Genomic DNA, 10,922 nt, shown 5'->3' with positions numbered 1-10,922 from the left:
GGTACCAGTGGTATAAACTGAGGCCAAATTCTGTGACTCATCTCCTCAGCTTTGTGCTTATCAGCTTACCATTAAGGCTTCCCCCCAAAGCCTAACATCCACCAAGGAGATACAACTCATTTACGAGTTGTTGTAAGCATATAAAATTGAGAGTACCAAAAATTTTAGAATGAATTCTGCTTTGGTCAGTATGATGGACTAGATATTCTTAAGAGTTCTTCCAATAAAATGAAAATAGATTATGGATAAATTATAACAAGCTAACTTTTAAAGCACCACCATGTTTCATGAAAGCAATGAAAGCCTCTAAGGGTTCAGAAAGGAGATTAATGAAAGAAAAAAATCAGTGAACTGAAACTTCTAAAGGTGAGTGGTAAGCAAACATGAAATTCAGAGTTGCTCTGTGATCTGGGTCTGCCCCCCTTCCCCTCTTCACCCCTGCAAGATGCAAGAGATGAAAATGAGACTTCTGCATTCATTAGACAACATTGAAGAAGGCTATAGTGTTGTACTGTCATAGGTGCCTAAGTACTCCTTGTCTTCTAGTAACAGGAGACACCAGTTCTCTTTGGAGGAAAGCAACTCCCATTTAGATCTTCAGTGTTCTGAACAGTTAAGTTCAGTCACAGTAAAACATCACCAGAAGCATGAGGAAGCAAGTGATCATGAGTGAGAAAAAAAACCCAACAATAAAAAACCCTAACAAATTTAGACTTTGTATACATAAGGAATTCCTATATATAATGTAAAGTCATTATTTAGGAAATGTTTAAAGAAATGAAAAATGAATGCAGTAAAATTAGCGATCAGTGAGAGAGTATACAAAATGACCAGCAAATTTGAAAAAGAACCAAAGAGAATTCTTAGTAATAAAATGTCTTTGGAAAAATGCTTGGAGATTGGCTTCTAACAACTCTGCTTGTTGGGACTTCCCCGGTGGTGCAGTGGTTAAGAATCCGCCTGCCAATGCAGGGGACACGGGTTCAACCCCTGGTCCGGGGAGATCCCACATGCCACAGAGCGACTAAACCTGTTCGCTACACCTACTGAGCCTGCACTCTAGAGCCCACAAACCACAACTACTGAAGCCCGTGCACCTAGAGCCTGTGCTCCACAACAAGAGAAGCCACCACAATGAGAAGCCTGAGCATGGCAATGAAGAGTAGGCCCCGCTCGCTGCAACTAGAGAAAGCCTGCAGTCAGCGATGAAGACCCAACACAGCCAAAAATTAAGAAAAAAGAAATCTACTTGTTTATGGTGATGCTATGTGAGGCTGAGGAGGCGGTTATTAGATGCATTGTTTCCAGGGATTTCTGGATAATGGATAGCAGGAGTACACCAGCTAGAGCTGCAGTTCACCCACACCATTCCAAGGAAGGAGAATGGATATTCTATACTTATCCAATTTCTTTATAATTCACCATTTGATGTTTTATGAACCGTGTGACCTCTCTGTCCCTGTTTCCCTGTTTCATTTTTAAAGATTGAGGGTAAATCAAGAGAACATATATAACAATAAATAAAATACATTAAAATAAAGTGCAATGCATTTTTATGTACAGAGTCATCTTTTAAAAAAACTGGCAACATCTATTATAGAATGGTGTAACTTTGTGATCAGCAAATAAAGTACATTCACAATCATAATCTTACAATTTATTTTTATGAATTTGGCTTTATAATTTAACCTTGTGAAATTACTTTATGGAATTCTTATGAATTTACAAAATACTACCTGTACTCATATTTTTTTAACATAACAGCCGTAAGCACAACCAAAGATTTACTTAACTGCTGAAGTATGAAAGAAAACACTTCCTTTAAGTCTCCTCTAAGTTCCAACATTTCCAGTTGTTTTCTTTCCCCTAGAAAAGTAAATACTGATGGCTGGCAGTAAAACTTACTTATTAAATTACAGTGATTACCCAATGAGAGAACATGAACCTAGCTTACAGAAAGACTGAGAGATTTATGGACTGTAGAGGCAAATTGGAATTAATATGGTTCACACTTATAAATCAAAATTTGATCTACTTCTTCATAGCTTATTGTCTTCTGAAACCCTATATACCTAAACAAAGTAAGAATTGGGGCCAGTGGAGTTTAATCATGTGCTAAGTCAGCTAAGGATATTAAGTAGAGGATATTTTTATTAAGGCTGTAAGAGCCTGACTTTCTGCCACCCTCATCCTCACATGCAAAATCTAAATTTTACATATCTTCTTCTATGATATCTTTTATGTTTATCTCTTCCTTTCCATCTCCACCTTTGTACAGATTCTTATCCCCTCACATCATGTGCTTTGCAGTAGTCTTTGAATCACCTCCTTGCCTCTGAGACCCAAAGTACTGTTTCTGACCCTTTTCCTTGCTTATTCCTGTTGAAAATCAATGGTCACCTTCCACAATATATTCAGTACAATCCTTCGTCTACTTCTGGTGTCTTCTATACTCCCTAGCCTTCCAGTCTTAGAATTTTTTAGAATTTATCTAGGGATAAACCTACCTAAGGAGACAAAAGACCTGTATGCAGAAAACTATAAGACACTGATGAAAGAAATTAAATATGATACAAATAGATGGAGAAATATACCATGTTCTTGGATTGGAAGAACCAACATTGTGAAAATGACTCTACTACCCAAAGCAATCTACAGATTCAATGCAATCCCTATCAAACTACTACCAGCATTTTTCACAGAACTAGAAAAAAAAATTCAGAATTTGTATGGAAACACAAAAGACCCCAAATAGCCAAAGCAATCTTGAGAAGGAAAAACGGAGCTGGAGGAATCGGACTCCCTGACTTCAGACTATACTACAAAGCTACAGTAATCAAGACAGTCTGGTACTGGCACAAAAACAGAAATATAGATCAATGGAACAGGATAGAAAGCCCAGAGATAAACCCACGCACATACGGTCACCTTATCTTTAATAAATGGGGCAAGAATATACAGTGGAGAAAAGAGAGCCTCTTCAATAAGTGGTGCTGGGAAAACCTGACAGCTATATATAAAAGAATGGAATTAGAAAACTCCCTAACACCATACACAAAAATAGACTCAAAGTGGATTAAAGACCTAAATAGAAGGCCAGACACCATTAAACTCTTAGAGGAAAACATAGGCAGAACACTCTATGACATAAATCACAGCAAGATCCTTTTTGACCCACCTCCTAGAGAATTGGAAATAAAAACAAAAATAAACAAATGGGACCTAATGAAACTTCAAAGCTTTTGCACAGCAAAGGAAACCATAAACAAGACCAAAAGACAACCCTCAGAATGGGAGAAATTATTTGCCAATGAAGCAACTGACAAAGGATTAATCTCAAAAACGTACAAGCAACTCATGCAGCTCAATATCAAAAAAACAAACAACCCAATCCAAAAATGGGCAGAAGACCTAAGTAGACATTTCTCCAAAGAAGATATACAGATTGCCAACAAACACATGAAAGAATGCTCAGCCTCATTAATCATTAGAGGAATGCAAATCAAAACTACAATGAGATATAATCTCACACCAGTCAGAATGGCCATCATAAAAAAATCTACAAACAGGGCTTCCCTGGTGGCGCAGTGGTTGGGAGTCCGCCTGCTGATGCAGGGGACACGGGTTCGTGCCCCAGTCCAGGAGGATCCCGCGTGCCATGGAGCGGCTGGGCCCTTGGGCCATGGCCGCTGGGCCTGTGTGTCTGGAGCCTGTGCTCCGCAACGGGAGAGGCCACGGCAGTGAGAGGCCCGCATACCGCAAAAAAAAAAAAAATCTACAAACAATAAATGCTGGAGAGGGTGTGGAGTAAAGGGAACCCTATTGCACTGTTGGTGGGAAGGTAAATTGATACAGCCACTGTGGAGAACAGTATGGAGTTTCCTTAAAAAACTAAAAATAGAACTAACATACGACCCAGCAATCCCACTACTGGGCATATACCCTGAGAAAACCATAATTCAAAAAGAGTCATGTACCAAAATATTCATTGCAGCTCTATTTACCATAGCCAGGACATGGAAGCAACCTAAGTGTCCATCAACAGATGAATGAACAAAGAAGATGTGGCACATATATACAATGGAATATTACTCAGCCATAAAAAGAAACAAAATTGAGTTATTTGTATTGAGGTGGATGGGCCTAGAGTCTGTCATACAGAGTGAAGTAAGTCAGAAAGTGAAAAACAAATACCATATGCTAACACATATATATGGAATCTAAGGAAAAAAAGGGTCATGAAGTACCTAGGGGTAAGACGGGAATAAAGACACAGACCTAGTAGAGCACAGACTTGAGGATATGGGGAGGCGGAAGGGTAAGCTGGGACAACAAAGTGAGAGAGTGGCATGGACATATATACACTACCAAACGTAAAATAACTAGCTAGTGGGAAGCAGCCACATAGCACAGGGAGATCAGCTCAGTTCTTTGTGACCACCTAGAGGGGTGGGGTAGGGAGGGTGGGAGGGTGGGAGGGAGGGAGACGCAAGAGGGAAGAGATATGGAGACATATGTATATGTATAAGTGATTCACTTTGTTATAAAGCAGAAACTAACACACCATTGTAAAGCAATTATACTCCAATAAAATGTTAAAAAAAAAGTGACAAACTTTTTACTTTTCTTTAGAGGAAAAAGTAAACCCAAAAGGTTGGGGTTAGTTTCAGCATACCTTTCTCTTTTGAAGAAAATGTCTCTATGTGTGTGTATGTGTGTATCTACATGTACACGTGAGAGGGCATGCATGTGCACACATGTATGTTGTCTCAATCATACCAAACAGGAAGAAAAAATCTATTCAGAATAGTTTGGAACTAGCAGTTGCAGGACTTTAACTTGCTCTCCTGAATGGTTGGATTATCATATAAACTGTAAATATAGAAAGCATCCTTTTAGCCTGCAAAATAATAACTTACTTCAACTGCCATAGAGCTTTCCCTTATCTCTCTCTTTAAGTATTCTCTTCCTTGCAGTGCAGGCTGCTGATGATTTTCTGCTCATATAAGTAGTAAATGCTGAGGCGTCGCCTTGGAGTTGGCAGTGTGATCAATCACAGCCTCACCTTGTACAGGGTCTTCCCCAGCTTGGTGACAGGACCCGTATCTTTCAATGTGTATTGTTTTGAAAACGTTAAAGGCTGACCTCTTGAATACCATAAACATGCTAATAGCAGTTCTTAACATTATCTTCCATTTCTTTCACTTCTTCTTCCACAAAGAAAACATACAAAGTTCACAAAGCAACATCAGCCTTAATACCCAGTTTTGAAGGGGGAAAGCCGTGACTGATTAAGTGATCATGAGATAAACAGCAGAGTTTCTTTATCTCTCTCAAAGGGACTTTTCATTATACTGTGTGCCCTTCATAACTTTCTAGCCTTGCCTCTGCCACTAAGCTGACAGTGATCTGTTAAACTAAATCATTTTGGATTACTGGCACAAAAGAAACACTTTCAGATGTGGTATATGTTCGGCCTAAAATGGATCCACCCTGCTACCCCTCCACCAAACTCTCCTCTCTAGTTGCTGAGCAACCAGTCTTCCTTCAAGTCAATGTTGAAATGTCTCTCTCCACTGTGAAGTCTCTCTCTAGCCACCAGACACAGTTGGTTATCCTCTTGTTGGTATTTCCACAGTATGTAGTACATAATCTTTACTATTACGGTTATCTCACTTTATATTCATTCATTAATGTATTAGTCCCCTGCATAGGACCTTGAGCTGCTCAAGGGCAGAGAACATGTCCTGTTCATTTATATAGCACCTAGTCCAGTGCCTGGTATGTGCAAAATAGTAGTCAATGAATAGGTATTGAATAAATTTGGAAGTATCCCATTTCTGCATTTAATCAGCATAGCATAGTAGTTTAGAGTAGGGGCTTGGAGATGGACTGTCCTAGATTCAAGTCCTAGCCTTTCCATGTATCAGCCTTGTGATCTTTGCAAGTTTCTTACCTTCTCTGTTTAGTTATCTGTAAAACTGGGATGCCAGTAGTGCCTGCCTAATGGAATTGTTGAGTGGATTCAATGAGGAAATAGATGTAAGGTGCATGATGAAGTGCCTGAAACACACCAAATTTTAACAAATGTCTCTTGTTTCTTTCAAAGCCCCCTGCTCCATCTCTCTCTTAACAAACCAAAACTGCTTAGGTAAATGTTATTGATAGGGAGGGACTAGGGAGAGACTTTTTTCCAGCCAAGTCCCGATCTGAAACAGGACATAAATTTATACTGAGTGAATATTCACCAGTACATATGTCCTTTGTGATAGATAAAACTATGTAGTATTGTATTTATGTTCAACTACAAATAAAACTGAAGTTCATCAAATTTCCTTTTTTTCTGCAATTACAGAGGAAAGGGAGGTGTGGGTTCAATTTAGAGACCCCACGGAAAACCTTTAACCCCATTTCTTGGTCAGTTTCAAGATAAACTGCTGAATATTATGCCTGGGCCTGTTTCATTTTCAAGAATTCTTTTGCAGTATTTTTCTTTAGATATGCATATACCCAGAGAAAATTGCAGATTAACAGCTTGTATTCAAGGCCACTATGAATCAACAAGCCAAGTAGAATCCTGTTGTTACTTTCAAAAATTATTTGAAGAATATCTTGTCTTACTGATAATACTATGATTACACTTTACACTCTTACCCTTTATACTCTTCATATTACTCAGCAAATTGTATCCTTTTGTATAAACTCTTTGTCCTTGAAAATAGGTCATTACAGCAAAGCAAACTCCAGCTTTCCAAGGCAGATAACTTTCCTGAGATATGTTTTAGATCTTCACAGGCTGCCTTTCTTCTGTTCTTGTTTATACTTTTCAAAGAGTTAGAAACATCTGCAATATTTGCAGTAAATATCTGCAATAAAGGCAGCTACAGCTGCCTTTAAAAAATATTGCCTATCTGGTTGATGTAAAATGATGTAACCAAAACATTGGGTGGGGGATTTGGACAGGAAGCAGACTGTATGCTTAAGAATCCCCAGAATATTGCTCTGTCTAATATAGTAATTACAGTAATACACACACAGGCTGCATTCTGCCTATCATAAGGTAAACCATATTTTTAGCCAATGGGAATTCAATTCAAATAACCAAGGTTGGAAACAACCTCAGTGAACTTGAATAGGGCTCTGCAAAGAAAGTCTATAGTTTTATTTTTATTTATGTATTTATTATCATTTTGTTTCAAAAGATTTTATAACAGTTTAGGAGAAAGTTTGTTTTGCAGCTGCCAATCTTACTAAAAAACTGCGTGTTAAGAGTTGATGTTAAACTCCATATACATAAACCTCTTCGAAGCACACCAAACCAAGTAAGTCATCTGAAGTCATCCGGTTTCTGTAGGAAATCGTGTGCTTCAACAATGAGGCAGGAGGAAGGGAATGTGGTAAATCATGAACTCAAATAGGAGCTATAGGATAGCAGGGACCTTGTCTACATTTTTTTCACTGCTACATATTCAGAACCCAGGAGAGGGCCTAACACATATTAGGTGCTTAATAAATATTTGTTGAATGAATAGAATGTTTATCTAATTATAAAACCCATAGAGAACCATGGCATAAATTTTGGAAGCTATAGAAATTATATTAAAGAAGATAATTTTCAATTAAATACAAAGGTCTCACAAAAAACCCAGGGGTACAGAATGGCTTTCAGTATAATAGTTCCACTTTTATCACACTAGTAAATATTGGGGGTTTTGTGACAGATTTCATTCTATTGCTTTATGAAGTTTGAAAAGAAATAGACTTAATGATCTCTAGGATCCAGTCTAATTCAGATATTTGGTGATTCAGTGAAATCCATGATTATTACTATAATCATCAACATTAACAATGCTATGATTTTCAACCCCATACCAATACATATACACACAAAAAATAAAAATGGATTTGTACTGTCCATATAATACTCCTACCTTACCCTAGAAATGTGGAAATACTTTTTGTATTGTAAAAGGATAAACAATATTTTAGTTATTATATTTTGAGAACATAGTGGACAGTAGTGAGTAAGAGTTAATGGGGAGTCTTAAAATTATATTTACTACCTAGAGTATTTTGGGCCAAGAATTATTTGTACATAATATTTCAATTGTTCTATCCCGGCATTTTTAAAATCAATTTTCTTTTTAATAGTCTAGACAGCATTTTAAAAATAAATCCTTCTCTCAGATTTTATAGTATATAATTCCATTTTATTTTGCCCATAAAATGCATCAGTTCAAGTAAAGGCCATTCATCCTTTAGGCCTTACAATAGTTATCCATGTTGACATATTAGTTGAGTTAACTGCTCCTGTATGTTTCAGAACCTCACTAACTATACATGGTTTTCAAATTGTGTATGAGAAATTAACAGTCTCCACTCAGTACTCACTGTTCAACTTTCTTAAACCCTATTTTATTTTTTTATTGAAGTGTAGTTGATTTACAATGTTGTGTTAATTTCTGCTGTACAACAAAGTGACTCAGTTATACACGTATACACATTCTTTTTTATATGCTTTTCCATTGTGGTTTATCACAGGATATTGAATAGAGTTCCCTGTGCTATACAGTAGGACCTTGTTTATCCATCCTATACATACTAGTTTGCACCTGCTAATCCCAAACTCCCAATCCTTCCCTCCCCCACCCCTTTCCCCTTGGCACCCACCAGTCTGTTCTCTATGTCTGTGATATCCTATGGTATTTGTCTTTCTGACTTACTTCACTTAGTATGATAATCTCTAGTTGCGTCCATGTTGCTGAAAATGGCATTATTTCATTCTTTTTTGTGGCCAAGTAGTAGTACATTGTATATACTTAAACCCTATTTTAAATGATCCATTATACAGGCAAATCTACCTTATTCCATGGGTAAAGTTTATCATTTATAGATTTGCATTTGCATGTAATTTCCCATATTTTAAATTCTGCACATTTAAATTTAAATGGCAAACAATGTTTAAATGGCAAACATCCATTTTAAAGACATTTGCTTGGAATACACTGAATCACTAGAAAGAGTAGCATGGAAAATACCAGCTTCAGGTATTTCCTTCAGTTGATTTTAGGCCTCTTCTTTGAAAGTATAGGTACATTTAAATGCTGAAACTCACTTTAACTGCGTGTTTATATCTTGGCTGACATGATAACAATTACAAAAGGGCATGTTCATGTTCTTATAAAAAGTTGACAATATCATTGTTTGTCATTTAAATTTAAAATCCATTCATTTATGAATGACTGACTATAGGACTTAATAGTCCACTCTTAGAGTTCTGGGGATGGACAGTGGTGATCGTTGCACAACAGTATGAATGTACTTAATACCACTAAGTTGCACACTTAAAAATGGTGACTGTAGTAGGTTTTATGTCCTGTTTATTTTACCACAATAAAATAAATCTACACATCTATTATACAAAGGGAAATCTTTCTGATTTTGAAATAATCTACTCTGTGATGTTTCCTTTTTAATGTAAAGCCTTAAAAACTGTTTTGCCCTTTTTTTCAATTTCAGAATAGTAGAACTTTCAAATCACATAAAATATTTGAGCCACATCTGTATTTAAACTGATTTTGTTGGGAGATTTGAATCGAGTATATGTCGCAGAAGCTATGCAACTAGTCTGCCCATGTGGACAACAGTTATGTTTTAAAGGAAAAGGTCTGTGCAGTTTTCAAATAAGCTAAAGAACTTAAAGAGTTAGGTGTGTACAAACACTACTATAACTCAAACACGTGGTCTCCCACAAAGAGTGCAAATATTTGAGTAATCATTTCTGTCCATTTGGAACCATATCCTTTGGGTGTTAATATCTGGGGAATAATCAGCAAAGGCAAACGTTATTTTTCTCTATTGTGTTGGGTAGAGAAATATGTGGATGATAAATGACATTTAAAAAATTTGCACTCAGATGTGTTGATCATGTCAGCATTATTTTAGTAAATGCCCTTCTTCCAAGGTAGGCGATGTTTTCACTTTAAAAGCAACAACAGTAATCTTAATGTCCATTCAACTAGAAGGCTGAGATAGCAGTGTCTGAACTGATGTCCATTCGCCACACTTTATAGGAGAGAATGATACAAAATTGAAATTAGAAAGAACTGAAAAAATTGTCTTCAAAAACGCCTGTGCCTTTTATGATTAACTGTTAGCACCAATTTTTAAACATCCATTTTAAAGACATTTGCTTGGAGTACACTGAATCACTAGAAAGAGTAGCATGGAAAACACCAGCTTCAGCTATTTCCTTCGGTTGATTTTAGGCCTCTTCTTTGAAAGTGTAGATACATTTAAATGCTGAAACTCATTTTAACTGCATGCTTATTTCTTGGCTGACATGATAACAATTACAAAAGGGCATGTTCATGTTCTTATAAAAAGTTGACAATATCATTGTTTGCCATGAAATGTAGTTAAGAAAAAATATTCAGTGACACTTACAGACGATAAGATAGACTTTATTCAGGACCATTGCGCTTTGTATAGGGACTGCTGCATTGGGATTTTACAGTGGGGGAGAGAGATTGAGCTCAACTCTGAATACAGCATGTTCAAATGGAACATTATAGCCAAGGACCATAGTGGAGAGTCAGTGAATGGAAAATTACTAAGAGAAAATCAGGAGTAAGGGGGATTCTGGTTAAATTGACTTAGCAGGGTTATTGCTAAAACTGGATTTTGCAAGGAAGTACACAGATGGGCCTAGGAGAAGGTTCAGGATCCTGACTAAGGTTTGGTTAAGCAAAGAATCTTTGTCAGTGTGTGGCAATATAGTAATGAATCAGTTCACTTTGTTATTTCCCATTGTAACCATTTTCATAGTTTTAATATTTTTGTTTTTAATTGATAAAATATATTCCAGTTAAATGTACTATTTTTCTTAGCTTTTTTACTTTGTTCTAGAAGAAATTTTTTAT

The sequence above is a fragment of the Mesoplodon mirus genome (genome assembly GCF_964341445.2).
Source record: "Mesoplodon mirus genome assembly, chromosome: X".
Taxonomy (NCBI): Eukaryota; Metazoa; Chordata; class Mammalia; order Artiodactyla; family Ziphiidae; genus Mesoplodon; species Mesoplodon mirus.
This window is presented reverse-complemented; position numbering follows the sequence as displayed.